A 16,528-nucleotide genomic window follows, 5' to 3' on the forward strand; every position below is an offset into this window, starting at 1 on the left:
ATAGTGTGCCATATGGAAATAAACACAATTAGGACAAGAACAAATAGAAAAACATCTTATTATATCGTATGGGATAATTTACAAAATTTGATAAAAAAATTTTAATTTCGATAGTATGGTATTTTAGTTTAATTAATTGATCTGATTGTAGTGGATGTCTTTGTAAATACTTTAGTTGTTTTGTTGAATATTATAATAATACCTATTTTTAATTACTTGTATAAAATTGTTATGATATTTCTCTTATATGTTAAAACAATAAACCTGTTTTGAAAAAAAAAGAATTAGTCCAAAATGACAAAAAATACACTGAACCCACAGACATTGCCAACATCCTAGCTGACAGGTTCAGCGCAAACTTCTGCCCCCCTCCCCACCAAAAGGGCTAATATCTATCCCAGCAGAGTGCTTCCCCACTGGCATCTCAGTTGCTCAGGTAAGAGCTGCCCTCTCCAAAGCAAGAAACACAGCATCAATGGGACCAGACGGTGTCCCTGGCTGCGTCCTACATGAACTCCAAGAAGAGCTAAACCCAAACCTAAAACTACTGTTCAATCTCAGCCTTACTACAGGATATGTACCCAAAGAGTGGCGTACAGCAACAGTGGTCCCTCTCCACAAAGGTGGTGCCTCAACGGATCCTGGAAACTATCGCCCCATAAGTCTCACTAGCTTGGTCTGCAAAGCTATGGAAAGGATCATCATGGACCTTATAAATAAAGATATTGGGGACCTGCAGACACTGGATCCTACCCAGTTCGGCTTTATTAAGGGCAGATCCTGCCTCTTGAACCTGGTCGATTTCTTTGAAACAGTCACCAAGGCCATTGACAAGGGGAGGGTGGTCCACACAGCCTACCTGGACCTCGCAAAAGCCTTTGATACAATACTCCACTCGGGCATTATAGATAAGCTCACCATCTTAAATATAAACCCCTATGTCACTAGATGGGTTGCAAACTGGCTCAAGGACAGAACCCACATGGTTAGAATAGCTGGAGCCATGTCAGACTCCAAACCAGTTACAAGTGGCGTCCCACAAGGCTCAGTCCTGGGACCTCTCTTGTTCGGTATATATTTCTCGGAGGCACAGGCCAACATGGAAGGACTGTGGCTGACCAAGTTCGCAGATGACTGCAAACTGGGTGCCATAATAGACTCTCCAGCTGACACAAGCATCCTCCAAAAGGGTCTCATAAAAACAGACAACTGGTGCCAGAGCCATGGCCTCAAGCTAAACACCAAAAAGTGTATAGTCATCCCCTTTGGCAAAAACAAAGTGCCCACAAATTACTACATAGGTGGTAATCCATTAAGTACAGAAGAAGTAATTAGGGACCTGGGGACCCAAGTTGATAGCAATCTCTCATTTGACAACCACGTGGCCAAAGTGGTTAAAAAACATTTTATATAGCCCACCTAATCATGAAGGGATTCACATCTAGATCAGGGGAGGTCATCATGCCTCTTTACTCATCCCTCATCAGGCCCATAATTGAGTACAATGCCCCTTTTGGGATGTACCTTACCAGACACCTGCAGCAACTGGAAAGACCCCAAAAGTACCTCACCAAGAGGATCAAGGGGCTCAAACAGATGCCGTATGCTGCCTGGTTAAAGAAACTCCAGCTCTACTCAGTGGCATACCACCTGCTCAGAGGCAATCTGTGCCTGACGTATAAAGCCATGTCCAACTCGGAATTAATGGACATGCTGCTCCTCAGAAAATCCAAATCCCATCGAGCTACGTGCTCGAGGGACTTGAACCACAGCACTGAAATAAATAGGACATGCTGGAGGGACAGATTCATAACCCAGAGGCTCCCTTCACTCTGGAATAAAATCCCAGCCCAGGTTAGGCAGAGTCCCTCATTGACTCTCTTCAAGAGGAATGTTGATGAGTGGATGGGAGATCGTAGGTTTACCCCGGGTATCACTTCTGTGTCACTGTTAGACAGAGGCACAGTATACTAACCTTGAAAAAGGGCATAGCAAAATTAATTTAATATGGGTGGCGAAAGCCATACACACTTTGGCTAGGCTTATAAATGCCCTAGGGCAGATAGCCTAGTATGAACCTATGAACCTATGAACCTGTGCACTCAGTAAAACAGCTTTCCCTGGAGAGCAAGAAAAAGGATGAGCTGACTGAAGTTACATATGACAGATCTTTGAAGAAATCTGAACCTTAGTTACTTCAGATGCTTTGGACAGGTGTGAAAAGTGAACACTCTGCTGCCATTATGCACTGTTTACTTGAGACTAGGTTCCCTGCTATGTCCACTACAAAGACAATGCAATGCAAAGTTGTCATTTGAGAATGATCTTCACCTTTGCTGCCTTATAATTAGTTTCTGCAATGGATAGACTCTATAAAGCAACACAGGTCAATTTTCTTAAAGCACCTTTATTAAATGTATTCAGTTTTAACAATGACATAGGTACACACAGTTATAGAAAAGAAAATCACTCCATCATAACATGAATTTCTCAAGTCCTGCATTTTAAATGTCACTACTTATCCTGAATGTTAATCTTCATGTATCGTTCCCACAAATTCACTTTATTTATATGTAATTTGCTCCTTCTTTTAGAAGATCCCACCTCCAATTCTTTTACCTCATTTACCCCGTGTTTTCCTTTAAAATAAAAATATGACCTACATGTGATATTTTGTAGTACCTTTACTATTATGTGAAATATTCTCACTCAGATAAAATACATAAGAATTATAAATGACATTTTGTAGTTGTATTACAACTACATAATTACATAAGTTGGTCATTCCAAGGTTATTAAGTGGGTCATGGCACAGACATGTTTGGTAACCTTTAGTTTAAGGTGCAAGCATAAACATTTTGTACATTAGCCCACAACTGACAGAACCAATTACCACAACCTGTTCGGAAGCAGTGCATCATATAATGCAATACAAGTCCAGAAGGTATATAACAGCCTGGAAGCTATATAAGAGCTTGGTTCAAAATTCTTCCTCAAGCAAATTGATGTCCCACTTTCTGGTGACGTGCATGTTTCAGTTTATTTACTTATGCTAGATGTATAAGCAAGAAGAAATTAGTCAAGTGAATCCATTTAGTTAAGATGCAGCCTGAAGATATATGTCATAAGAAGTTGCACTATAGTGAGATGTTTCACAATTTATTGCACATCAGCAAGTCAATTGCCAGCAGAAATATCCAATCTAGGGATATAAACCTCTTATGCAAGCTCAGCAGAACTATTTGGAGGGACAGGTATATTTCACAGAAGATGCCGCTGCTCTGGAACAGACTGCCCATCCACATAAAACAAAGTTCATTCCTGTCAATATTCACAACTTGTATCCATGGATGGGAAATACAAAGTTTATCCTAGGACTGCCCCCTGTACTACTACTGGACAGAAGAAGTTCCAAAATGCTTTATCCCATGCAGGGATCCCCTCAAATTATCTTTGGAATGATCCCATTTATTCTCATTAGCGATAATATACAATTATCAACCATGTGATGGGTAAGATCAATTTCTTACCAAATAGGATAGGTTAATTCAAGCACAAAAAGAGAGACTGGCTAAGCTTAAAATGGTCCACAAGGGTAGCTAGCCTAGTACTTTTCTATAAACCTATGAACCTTTGAAGTTTCTGATTTTGGCAGGTGTACTTGAGTTTTGTCATCTTGAAGGGTCTATTGCATTAATTTCAGTCAAATGTGTATGGTTTATACAAAATCGTCACATAAATATATTTGACATAGTTTCATCTGCATTAGGTTAAAAATTACATTCATCATTGAATGGTCCTGGCTGTAGCATTGTGGTCAAACTTCATAACATCCATGGCAGAGTTCCTATATATGAACAATGAATGTTGTGTGTGTGTAACTTTGTTGTGTTATACCTACAACAGAATTCCAGAGTGTGTATTAGCAACCACGGTTTGAAAATGAGTTCCCAAATGTAGATATGAGAAGAAGAGTTTGTTTACTCTCACAATCGTTCTTCTATATTTTTATTTATTTTGTTGTTGTTACTATTGTTACTATTATTATTATTGTTATTATTACTATTATGGTTGTTGTTGTTAGTTTAGTTTTGTATTCCACAGTAACAGTATATTTGTTATCTGATTATAAGATACCATAAGGAAATTAAACCTGAAGATGGCTCCATCCCAGTTTCATATCTTTGAGGAAAAAACTGATGACTTTCTTTTGTGTCCAAGGTAGTCAGTGAGTCACAACTCAATGTCACATTCTGTCGCACTGTTGTACAGCACACTTTAATGTAGTGAATAATTTAGTTCTACATTACTTTCTGTCCATAACATAGCAAATGTAGATATCTGTCTGGATCAAAGGATTAACTTGTTGTGAGACCTAAACTGCTCTACATTAATGAGATAATGACAAATTGCCCTAATGCCACACATACACCACAAAGGAATTTTCTTCTGATGGCTACACTCTGAACTCAGATGGCTTTGTATCTACCACCATGCTTGATCCACGTTACAACTGTGGTTTTAAATGTGTAGTATGTGTGGTTATAAGAGTCTGAGATATTCAAATAACCTTGTCATCATGACTGCCTAAATGAAAAACATATTCCAAGCAACAGGTAGTAAGTGTTGTTTGTAGGACATGAATACAGAATTGCAGTATTTCTACGAGGAAACGTGCTAACCAGAAACAAACTAGAATGCAGGATATGGAACTATCTTAACAGAGGTTGACAACAAGTAAACTCAGACAGCAGAATGCATTCTTAACTGCCACCATTTAACACATGCACCTCACAGTCAGACATGAGGCACTGCAATAGAAAGGCCATCAAATACTTTATCCAACAGTATAATATGTGGGAATAACATATCAAAGCTACTAAGTCTGTCACACTAGGGTCATCATATTCAGTGTGTGTGGTAGTCTATGGGACTGATATACCAGGTTTTGCTGAAAAATACTGAATCCCTTGCTCTGCAACTGCACATCCCACTGAACACAGCTAAGATTTCTCTGTTTGCATAGTCATCTTACAATTCATTTTTCTAAGGAAGATGAAAGAGAAGGAAGTATTGTGTGCTAAAAGCAGAAAACAATTTTGCAGCTGTAGAATCACAGATGCTGATAAACGTCTAACAATCCTAAGCTTCCTTCATGAGAAAATTCCACTCCTAGAGGCATTAAGCAACATGCCTCCTCCACAGCTGGAATATAGACAAGTCAACTACTGACAGTCCGTACTTCTAGATCAGTGTCAGAAGTGAAATAACACCATCCCAGGATGTTATGCTTACAGACTTCAAAGTTGTATTTAAAAAATATATATAGTTTACAGTCAATAACCTCTTCCAGCAATTCCAGCTTAAGCCATCCAAAGGAATTCTTCCTGATGAAAATCTGATGCTGAAACTCTGAGACTTCTGGCCAGCCATGTTTGGTCTATTGCCTGATTTATTAGTAAAATACAAAAAATGTTGAACTTTAAACTTTCAACAATAGAGTCTTGGTGATAGTTTACTAATGTGGAATTAGTCACAGCAACAATATTTCTAAAGAATGTGGTCATATCTTGAATAAGTGCAACATCTAAGAGGCTGCTAATAGGTAAGGTGCCACTTAAGATGCCAAAGCATTTTTGATACTACTTCAGTATCTCAAAATTGTTTTCACATAAGCTAAGATGGTAAACTTTTCTTCTGCCTGGGAAAGCTATATTGTAAAGAGCTTGTAACTTCACATATAAGGCAGGATAATATTATTGTAGTGCATGGAGTGTTGTCATCACACTCCAAACCTGGAAAAAAAGACAAACTAATGAAGTGCTGCTACACAAATCACTACAGTATCAGTGCTTTTACAGGTGTAAAAATGGTTACACACCTACAAGTGCTGTTACGGATAGACCTCATGCATGGGATGTTCCTTTGTTCTTACACACCACCAAATGCTGTTACTTTTGGACCTCATGCATGGGATGGTCCTTTGCTCTCAACAGTCCCTAATATCTTGCATGCAGAACATTACAGCCAATCTGCCACTGACTTATTTACGTAAATTACAGTAATATTTAAAAACTCTCCCTGACTTTCTTCCTTTGTCAACCCTCTCCCATAGAATTCTTAAAGTAATGAAGTATGTCTATGTTGTCTGTACAACAGCACTTGCAACATGTATCACTGTTTTTTAAAGATGGTAAAACATTTTGCACCTTTTTTTCTGTAACAGGTAGTACATGGAGTAGACAGCATATACATATTTCATATGTTTAAGAATTCTATGGGAAGAGGACAGGTTAGTGTTATTGTGTTGTACAAATAGCCAAACTGTAGTATGAACGTTTTGTCAGCACTACAAATAATTATGATCATATCTATTTGATCCTAAACATTTATTGTGTTTTTGAAATAGATACCAAATTTCACCTCTTAAGCATTTACTCTTGAGGTGAATTTCTTGACATCCATGTGTCAGGCATATAATAATATGGTTATGATTCGAGACCTGATCATAATCCTCTATATTATTATTTCACAGTTACAGTACAACTAAGCCATTTACGAAAGGGACATGCCTTCTAATAAATAATGAAAAATAAAGGTTTACATGTGTTGCCTTTGTACCTGTGCATGTCTCCAACCCATGCCTCTCAACTGCATGTATAGGTAGCTGTCAATTCACTGAATGTCCATTTCACTGAATCTTGTCAATGTAGTTGTGTTTCATTAAATGAGCATTTTATTGAATTTACAAATGAGTGAATTGTGTTTCATTGAATGGTAGATGTAGAAGATGGTAGTTAAAATGTGTGTGTAAGGTTATGTGTCCATTTGTTTTTTTTTTTTTAATTTTGAAAATAGGGGTGGGAGCATGTGTGTGTGAGTGTTTGTGGGTTAGGGTTAGAGTAAGGGAACGGGATACATTTAATGGTGTGGCAGGACACTGTATGTAATATGGCCCTGAGTGTGGGTTAGGGTTAGAGTAAGGGAACGGGATACATTTAATGGTGTGGCAGGACACTGTATGTAATATGGTCCTGAGTGTGGGTTAGGGTTAGAGTAAGGGAACGGGATACATTTAATGGTGTGGCAGGACACTGTATGTAATATGGCCCTGAGTGTGGGTTAGGGTTAGAGTAAGGGAACGGGATACATTTAATGGTGTGGCAGGACACTGTATGTAATATGGTCCTGAGTGTTTTATGTAGTGCTAGTGTTATAGAAAGGGTTATCCCTAAATTTTGATATTTGCCTGGGTTTGTGGGAAGGGGCAAGCTAAAAGTTAGGGTTAGTCCACATAAAGTGATGTAAGGGATGAAATCAGGCAACAGAGAAAAACCTATACATAGTAAATCGATGCCACTGACATACAAGATTTTATGTTTGCAGTGATGCCACTTACATTAATCACAGCTGAAAATACTTTCATACTACAGTTCGGCTAGCAGCACCATACAATAACACTAACATATCTGACTTTTGTACTTAATAATTGTACTCATTAATGAATGTTATATCTGTCAATGCTCAATAGCCTGAACACTCAGTCCCTTTAATGCCTTCTTTTGAGAATTTGGTAAGGATTAGCTTTACTCTTTTTAATTCTACTTTACTGTAACATGGGTTTCCAGGTACTTAATAGGCATGCAGTCCAGGATACCTTTAATGATCTTAGCTAAAATTCACACTTGTCCCTAAAACACTGTCTGGTTAAGCAACTTGTTCAAAGTTATACAGTTGGCAAATGCAGGATGGGGGGGGATCAAACCCTGTATTTCTGGAAGTAGCTCATTAACATCTCACTGCTTTACTCTTCTTTTAAAATTACCATTTATAACAAAACAACTTGCTTCCGTCTTTCCTACAGCAGAGACATTTAGGCAGTTTATATTTACAGACTTGTGGGAGGTAATTTTTACTATTGCACTGTTAGATTGTTTCACTGTTCAGAAAGATTTGCTTCTATTTCAACTTTATGTACTGTACCAAGTATCTTAAGCTTTCTCATCTGCCCTGTATTCCTGTCTGTGATGTCGATTCCTAAAGCTATCTTAACACCTTTGACAACTCATATTCAATTTTGACAGTATTTTTGTGACTAACTTTAGTGTAAATGGCATTAATACATCTAAGTGTTACATCAAAAGTGGCATCAGTCACAGTTCACAGCACACTGTTTCAGTTCTGCTTTATAGTGTGTCATTGTTGTGTTGGTCCCATAAACCCAACAATTAAAATGAAATCTTTCTGCAGTTACAAGTGTTTAAGTTCAAATATACCTTTAACATTTGACTGATGCGTGCTTAGGTTTTTATCCTTAGGTGTTTGTGGTTCAACGAAATTGCAAAATAATGCATGTGTGATTGCATCTGTAACTGAAATATCAAGACATTATTTTATAAAAGAATGTCATTCACTAAAAGCATTGCATAATTTTTTTTTATATATGCAGACAGCAGCACTTTGGTTGGTTTAAATTGTTTGTTTGTTTCCTCTTCAGTCACTTCTGTTAAGGCTGCATCTCTCTTTAAAGAAGAGAATTCTGTTATAGAGTTTAGATCCTTGGCTTAAGTGTGGTTTGAATTCTGAATTCAAATGCAGAGCTTACTAAGCAAAGCAGATGGGTCTTCATATTTTTCTGTAGAAAGTTCTTAAACCACCAGCTAAATATACTTGGCAGCAGGTAAACAGAATTTCTTCAGTAATTGTGCAGTGTTTCTATACTATTATACATCAAAGATGTGTAATGCACTGCAAAGCAACTCATTGTCAGCACTAGATTTTGAATGCAGTAATGTGAAGTTAAAAACAAAACAATTTAACAAACCAGTATGGCCTGATTGTTACTCAGCTGACAAAACAACCCAGTAGCTCTCAAATTTCTTGTATACAGTTCTTCTCAATGAGTTGATTCACATTTTATAGAAATGACTTGTATCCCACTAGCAGATTTTCACAGAATGTCCAGATTTTTGACATATATTTCTGGTATGTTCCTCATAAAATGTATGGTTTTCTGGATTTTTGTGGCAAATTAGTGAGAACTGACATTTGAGTTTCTGAGTTCATATCCTTCAGAAAATGTGTAGTAACACAAGACCTTTTATTCTAGCAACATTCTAAGCTTATAACAGCAATATTTAAAATTTGTCTCTTTTTCTGGGGTTCTGTCCCCCATTATTTTTGGCTTTGTCCACATTTTTTGTGCTAAAAGTTGAGAGCTATGCCCACTAGATCAGTGGCATCACTAGTAGATTCCACTGGGTATCCCACTGCTGTCACTATATGTCAGTATTGCAACTGTTTAGGATGTTTACAGCTGAATACTGTGCTTCTTAGGTTCATATGACCTTAATAGGCTATTGATCTGTAAGGATCTTAAGAAGCCTAGCCAGATATTCTCATGTCAAGTTTTTATCCCTTATATTTTCTTTATGAATAACCCAGATGTGAGCAGAACAAGGTTATATTAGGACATTTACTTTTTGCCTCTTTCTATAAGGGTCATGGGTCCTAAACCATGAGGTGAGTTTATGATTTTCCATCCAGTCACCCACATTATGTTTTAGCAGTGTAGTAGAGTGCAGGTTGGTCCCATAGGAGGGGGTACTCCCCGTGATACCTATCTATCTCTTCAACATGTCCTATTCATGTTGCAAAAGAGATTTAGATCCACAGTAGGTTATTTAAATGGCCATTGAATTTTAAGTGTGTAATAGGTCTGACAGAAAAGGGTCTGTTGAGCCTCTATATGTGAGTAGACGTCACCTCTTAGTTGCCTATATGATACTGAGAAGAAGGGCAAAGGTTGAGATGGTATGCATATTTTTTGTGATTTCATCCTTACAATATTTTTAGTGAGAAAACATCTTGGTTGTTCCAGCTACAGCAAGTGGAGAAGTGGTAAAATGACTAAACCTTGGGGTACACTGTGACAGCCACCCATTCCAATTTCCTAAGTTCAATTTCTGAGCCAGTTTGCTTTCCAACATATTATATAAGGGAGTATATTTAACTGGGAGAGTTTACAATGTCTAAATATGGGATGGTGTTAAATGCCTTTGAGAGGATGATCTGCCCTCATCCATTGATTCAGAAATCTTCTCAAAGAGGTCACCCAGGATGAATAGGCAGGCTCTCCCTTTAATGGATCTGAATTGTCTTGGGTCAAAAGTTTGTAGGGTGGCTATGTCCTTATTTGTTAATTCCACAATGATCCTTTCCAAAAAAAACTTACAGATGAGGCTGGTTAGGTTTATGGGTATAAAATTACCCAGGTCAGTTGACACCCAACCTTTGAGGAAGGGATTGATTGCAGCTGTCCTACATACATGGGTTCATAGGTGTGTACTAGGCTAATTTTCCTGTGGCTTTTACAAGCCTACCCATAGGATTACCCTGGCATCATGCCACCCAAACTTAGTTCCCAGTGCCTCTGTTGAGTAAAGCCACTGGTGTGATCCCTGGGGTGAATTTTCTATTTCCCATCCACTCATCAAGATTTCTCTTGAAGAGGGCCAGTGAGGTGCTCTGCTTGACATGTATGGGAAGTCTATTCCATAGCATGGGCAGTCTCTGGGTTATGAACCTGTCCCTCCAGCGTGTTCTGTTGATTGTGGTAATGAGGTTGAGGTCTCTGGAGAATGTGGTGAGGAGAGATTGGGATTTATTTAGATGTAACATTTCTAACAGAGCTGGGTCAGACATGGCTTTGTAAGTCAAGCAGAGACTGCCTCTAAGTAGGTGATATGAAACAGAGAATAGTTGGAGTTTTTTAGTCTGTTCATATAGGACAAATGTTTAAGGCCCAAGATCCTCTTTGTCAAGTACTTTTGCTGTCTCTCCAGTTGTTCCAGGTGTTTAGTGAGGTACATGCCAAGTGGGCCATTGTACTTAATGAGTGGCCTAATGAGGGAAGAGATAATGACCTCTTTCTTCCTGGACGCAAAACCCTTAGCAATGAGATGTGCCACATAGAAGGACTTTCTGGCCACAGTGGCAATGTGGTGGTCAAAAGAGAGGTTGCTGTCAACCTGTGTCCCCAGATCTCTTGTAACGCCTTCTGTGTTCAGTGGACTACCATCAATGTGGTAATTCATGGGAACCAGGTTTTTCCCAAAGGGGATGACGACATATTTTTTTGGCATTGAGCTTAAGGCCATGGTTCTGACACCAGTTGTTGGTCTCAGTGAGGCCTTTCTGTAGGATGTCAACATCACTCAGGGAGTTAATAATAGCTCCCAACTTGCAATCGTCTGTGAACTTTGTCAGCCAGAGTCTCTTCATGTTGGCCTGAACTTCAGAGAAGTAGATCACAAAAAAAGGGGAGGGCCCAGGACCGAACCCTGTGGGACTCCACACGTGACTGGTCAGCAGCCTGACTTGGAGTCAGCTACTTTCCCACTGTGGGTTCTACCTGTGAGCCAATTTGCAACCCACCTAGTGATATAGGGGTTGATGCATAGCTTAGTGAGTTTTGCTATGACTCCCAAGTGGGGAATGGTATCAAAGGCCTTGGCCAGATCAAGGTAGGCTGTATGAACCACCCTGCCTTCATCTACAGCTCTCGTGACTGACACAAAGAAGTCGACAAAGTTGAGCAGGCATTATCTACCTTTCACAAAACCAAACTGTGTGGGATCCAGAATTTGGAGGTTCGCTATATCCTTGTTTATTAGGTCCATGATGATGCATTCCATAGCTTTGCATATCAGACTCATCAGGCTAATGGGGCGATGGTCCCCAGGGTCTGTAGTCACTCCTCCTTTGTGAAGAGGGATGATTCTAGCAGTGCGCCATTTGGTAGAGACAAACCCTGAGATGAGGCTGTGATTGAACAGGGCACACAGGTGAGGTGCCAGTTCACACTGCAGGTCATGTAGAACACAGCCAGGGATATTGTCAGGTCCCATAGAGGCTGTATTCATGGCCTTGGACAATGCTATTTTAACCTATGCAGCAGTAATACTGGATTCCTGGCAATCTACTGGTATTGTGACTGGTCCCTTGGGGGGAGGGTGTAAAGCTGGCACTAAATTTGTTGGCCAGTATATTGGCAATATCTGTTGACTCGGTATAGGAGGTGCCATTGTGCAGTATCTCAGAGCAAATCTGAGTATTGCTATGGAGATTCTTTACATAACTATAAAAGGTCCTGTGGTTTTCTTTACTATTTGCTGCAATTCTGTTTTCATAGCTAGCTTTAGAGGATTTAATGAGGGATCTCATCTTTTCGTTGAGGCTGATAAGGGAGTTTTTCCAGTCTTGGGACTTCACCTTATTCCACATCAGTTTTCTCCTTCTGTTGTAGAGTTTGTTTATGGCAGGGGACAACCAGATTGGCTTTCTTTTTTTGGAGGAGAGCATCTTGGTTCTATTGGGTGTGGCGAGATCCATGCATTTGTGTACATGTTCATACAGTGCATTGGTGTATGATTCAGCTGTCATGTAACTGATCTCCAATTGCATGGGTGCTGTGAAATTAGCCAACTCTGCTTTTAGGAGCCCAAAGTTAGCTTTGGAGAAGTTTTTCATAGTGGTTACCTTTGCGGGGGGGGGGGGGTGGATTTCCAAGGTGATTAGTTTGTGGTCGGTTCTAACCAGGGAGGAGCTGACTATTGGTATAGAGCAAAAGTTGCCCATGTTAGTAATAACCAGGTCAAGGATGTTGCTACCTCTACTGGGGATCAGAACGAGCTGGTCCAGGGCATTCAAATTAATGAAGTCCAGGAAATGTTGGGCACTTGTATTGGTACATGAATAGTTTTCCCAGTTAATGGAGGGGTAGTTGATGTCACCCAGTATGAAAGTGTTAGGTTGGACCCTAATATTCTCCAGGGTGCTTAGGAACATGGAGTGTGAGTCTTGGGACATGGTTGGGGATCTATAGCAGGCTACGACCTGAATCGCTGTCTTACCCAATGTTAGCTGCACCTGAAGCATCTCAGATGAGTTATGTTGGGCTACGAGTCTGGAGGTGTGCACATCCTTTTTGTATATGGAAACACCATTGCCTTTGGAGCTTTGGTCCAAGTTCTGGGGCTGAAAGGTGTGGAATGAGTTTTACCCTGGTAGTGTAGGGGTGCTTTCTGCTGCCTTGAACCAAGTCTCTGTTACAGCACAAATGTCGATGCTCTCCATTTTAAGGAGTGCTACGAGTGAGTGCATTTTGAGATTTAGACTTCGAGCATTGAGCAGCATGACCCACAGACTGCATTTGTTTGTAGCTGTTACAGTGGTAATTTGGTCTTTGGAACACTGCCTAAAAAAAGGCACTATAGGCCAGTATCCGGAAGCCCAGGGGTGACAGATGCAGGCCATCTCAAAGCATCGAGGTCTGTCAATCATGTCATCCCAGGTAGACAGATACTGGATCCCCTTAGAATGACACCAGAAACTTAGCCAATTGTTGAAAACAATAATTTTCTGCTTGCACTGTGGTATCATTCTGGGTGATGGTAGGATGCTGCTCAGGGCTAGGGTCATACCTGCCTGGGCTACATAATCTGAGAGCTCCTCCATGTCTCTTTTCATGTAGTCCAGGGAGGTACGTCTCAGGTCATTCACATCCACATGTACAATGACAGCATCATATTTGTACCTGTTGTTGAGGGACCTGAGTGCTTGCGTTATGTGGTGGATCCTGGCACCTAACAGGCAGCTAACTGTCACTTTCTCCTTATTCAACCTAGTGAGTGGTACATCACTGTGCCTCACTATCGAGTCACCTATGACTAGTGTGTTGGGTATGCTGTTTTGCCTTAGGAGCTTTAGTTGAGTGGCACACTGTTTAGGAGAGTTATGTGTCTCATGATTAGTGTTGTGTTGTGGTGGTTGAGTGCATTTCTGCCTTGGAGATCTCTGCTGTTTGTGTAGATTTTTATTGAGAGCCTCCATGAAGGTGGGTGTGTGGTTTGTGTTTTTATGTGAAGGCAGTGCTGGTGTGCGTTCTGGAGGGCTATGTGTTTCATGTGGTGTGGTGCAAGTGTTGACCTTCTCCTCTTGACCAGCTATTCCGGTCTTGGCTGGAGAGTGCGTGGCTTTCAAATGGATATATAAGTCCATCTCTCACAAGTCTGAGTGTTGGGAGGTAATAGGAGAGGGTTGTCAGTGTACATGAGGCAGTTGCTACATTGCCTCAGGATGCCCAAGTTCAGCAGGTTAATAGGAAAATGCACAAGGAACTGACCTTTAGACATGCCTGGAGGGGTGGGCATTAATAATAAGTACTGGAGCTGTTTCCTTGTAGAACGTTTAGTGCTGGTAGCACTTTGTGTGCTACAATAATTGCTACAAGAAGTCTGGTAAAGTGCTAGACTAATAAGCTAGTAAAAGTGCAGAAGAGGAGAGAACTAGTAGATCTAAGGGAAAAATTGAAGAGCAGACTTTTGCACCACTCAGAAGCTTACAAACAGTCCTGGATACAGCACATCTGTATCTGGACTAGACTAGTTACAGGGAAGGTGGGAAACAAGTGCAAACATGGGCTTTTAAACCAGAAAGTTGAAAGAGATGGAAAACTGCCCAAACGGCCAATAAACTACAATTTATGGGCCAGAAACTACTCCTTGTGTGGTAGATAGGCTCCCACTGGTAAGCTAGAAGGCTTCCCTCCAACACAGAAAGGCTTGGTGGGCTCAAAAGCTTACATACAGTCCTGGATACAGCAAATCTGTATCTGTACTGGTCTAGTTACAGGAAAGGTGGGATAAGCGCAAACGTAGGCTTTTAAACCAGAAAGTTGAAAGAGATGGAAAAACTGTCCATACGGCTAATATACTACAATTTCTGGGCCAGAAACCACTCCTCTTGTGGTAGATAGGCTACCTAGTGCTTACCACTCCCACTGATAAGCTGGAAGGCTTACCTCCAACACAGAAAGTCTTGGGGGGGCTCAGAAGCTTACAAACAGTCCTGGATACAGCAATTCTGCATCTGGTCTAGACTAGTTACAGGAAAGACAGGAAACAAGCTTAGAATTTTTTTTTTTGGCTGTTTGGAGGATGATATTGAATAGCATCTGTAGAGTGACTGACAAGTCCTGTTTCAGGCTAACCATTATGTAGCTTAACATGTCATCCAACCCTATGGAAGCAATGTTTTTGGCAGTGGATAGTGCATTAAGGACTTGTTCTTGGGAAATTTAATGGGGAGGTGAAGATGCAATTATGTGATCTGGGAATATATGAGGGGAAAGAGTGAGGAAATTTGAATTAAATTGATCCACTAGTAAATTGGCTATCCCCTGGATTTAGCAAGCCCTGCATAGTGTGCAGGAACAGTGCAGGAACTCCTGGAGGCAATATGGACACCATGCAATCCAGGAATAAGCTGCAGGGACATGCACGAGCGCTCCTGCACTATTCCTGCATGGAAGAAGCTCCTGTATGCAGATTACCCCATTTGCAGATGAAAATCATGCAAATGAGGTAAGTTTGCAATCCAGGAAGCTGGCAGCCGGCCGTGCAGGACTAGTGTAATCTGCAGAAATGTACTCGGTTAGTAACCGAGTACATTTCTGCAAACTACAAAACGGAGCCATGACAGCTCCAAATAAAAAGCGTATATAACATAAAGCATTCCAATGGCCAAATATATGGCCATTGGCATAGAAAATAGCTTAAAAAAAACTTTATTTTTTTTTAGCTGATTTCGGCTGTTTAATCATAGGGAAGCAGCGCGCAAACAGGATCGGGCGAAAAATAAAAAAAAATAACCTGAAATAAGCATTCTAACCAAAATCACTATTTTGCTATTATACTCAATGGTAGGCAGAAGACAACATGGCCAGTGAATAGTGGTTGCTAAGTGGGGAGGCTCAGTGTTGGACCTGTAACTATGCATCAGCAGGCAATCCTATGCAGATGAGGGGAATGATACTTAATCCCAGATTTCCCCTCAATGCTAGTCAGCACCCAACAGTGTAAGTGCAGGAATAGCTTGGTGCAAGCCTAGGAGTCAGCTGACATCATAGGGGGGTTGTGTCAGGCATACTGTAAACGGATTGGAGCCCTGTGACTCAGGTTTGCCCTTAGCTGAGCAGAGCTAAGCAAGGGGGTGTGCCTGAGGCTGCCTAGCACTCTTTACATTGATAAGCGTGCCGCGCACTGGGTTTTAAAGGAAAATAAAAAGTAAACCAGGAAGTATCAACTCTGTGCACATGAGCACTGTGTTTGTGTGGCGCACCCCTGGGCTTAAACAGGAAGGCAATGGGAAAGGAAAACAGCAGTAGGAAGGTAATCAAGGAGAACTAGCATAGCTGGCAGGTGAAATGTATCAGAATCAGCCAATTACACAGGCAGCAGCCCAGCCCAGCCCAGAACTCTACTATAAACTATGCAAACACCTTTCCCTCTGTTTTTTCCCACATACTCTACACCAGCAGTGTATACAAGCGGGGAAATTTTAGCAAACAAAATGATAGGGACTGTAGTAGCTATCATACATCAACATGTGGAAGAGGCTGAGGGTGGTGAGGATGAGAATGCTGTCAACCAACCCACAGTGAGGAGGTGGAGAAGAGTGTACAGAC

The sequence above is a fragment of the Protopterus annectens genome, chromosome 2.part0 (genome assembly GCF_019279795.1).
Source record: "Protopterus annectens isolate FY-2018-M chromosome 2.part0, PAN1.0, whole genome shotgun sequence".
NCBI classification, from domain to species: domain Eukaryota; kingdom Metazoa; phylum Chordata; order Ceratodontiformes; family Protopteridae; genus Protopterus; species Protopterus annectens.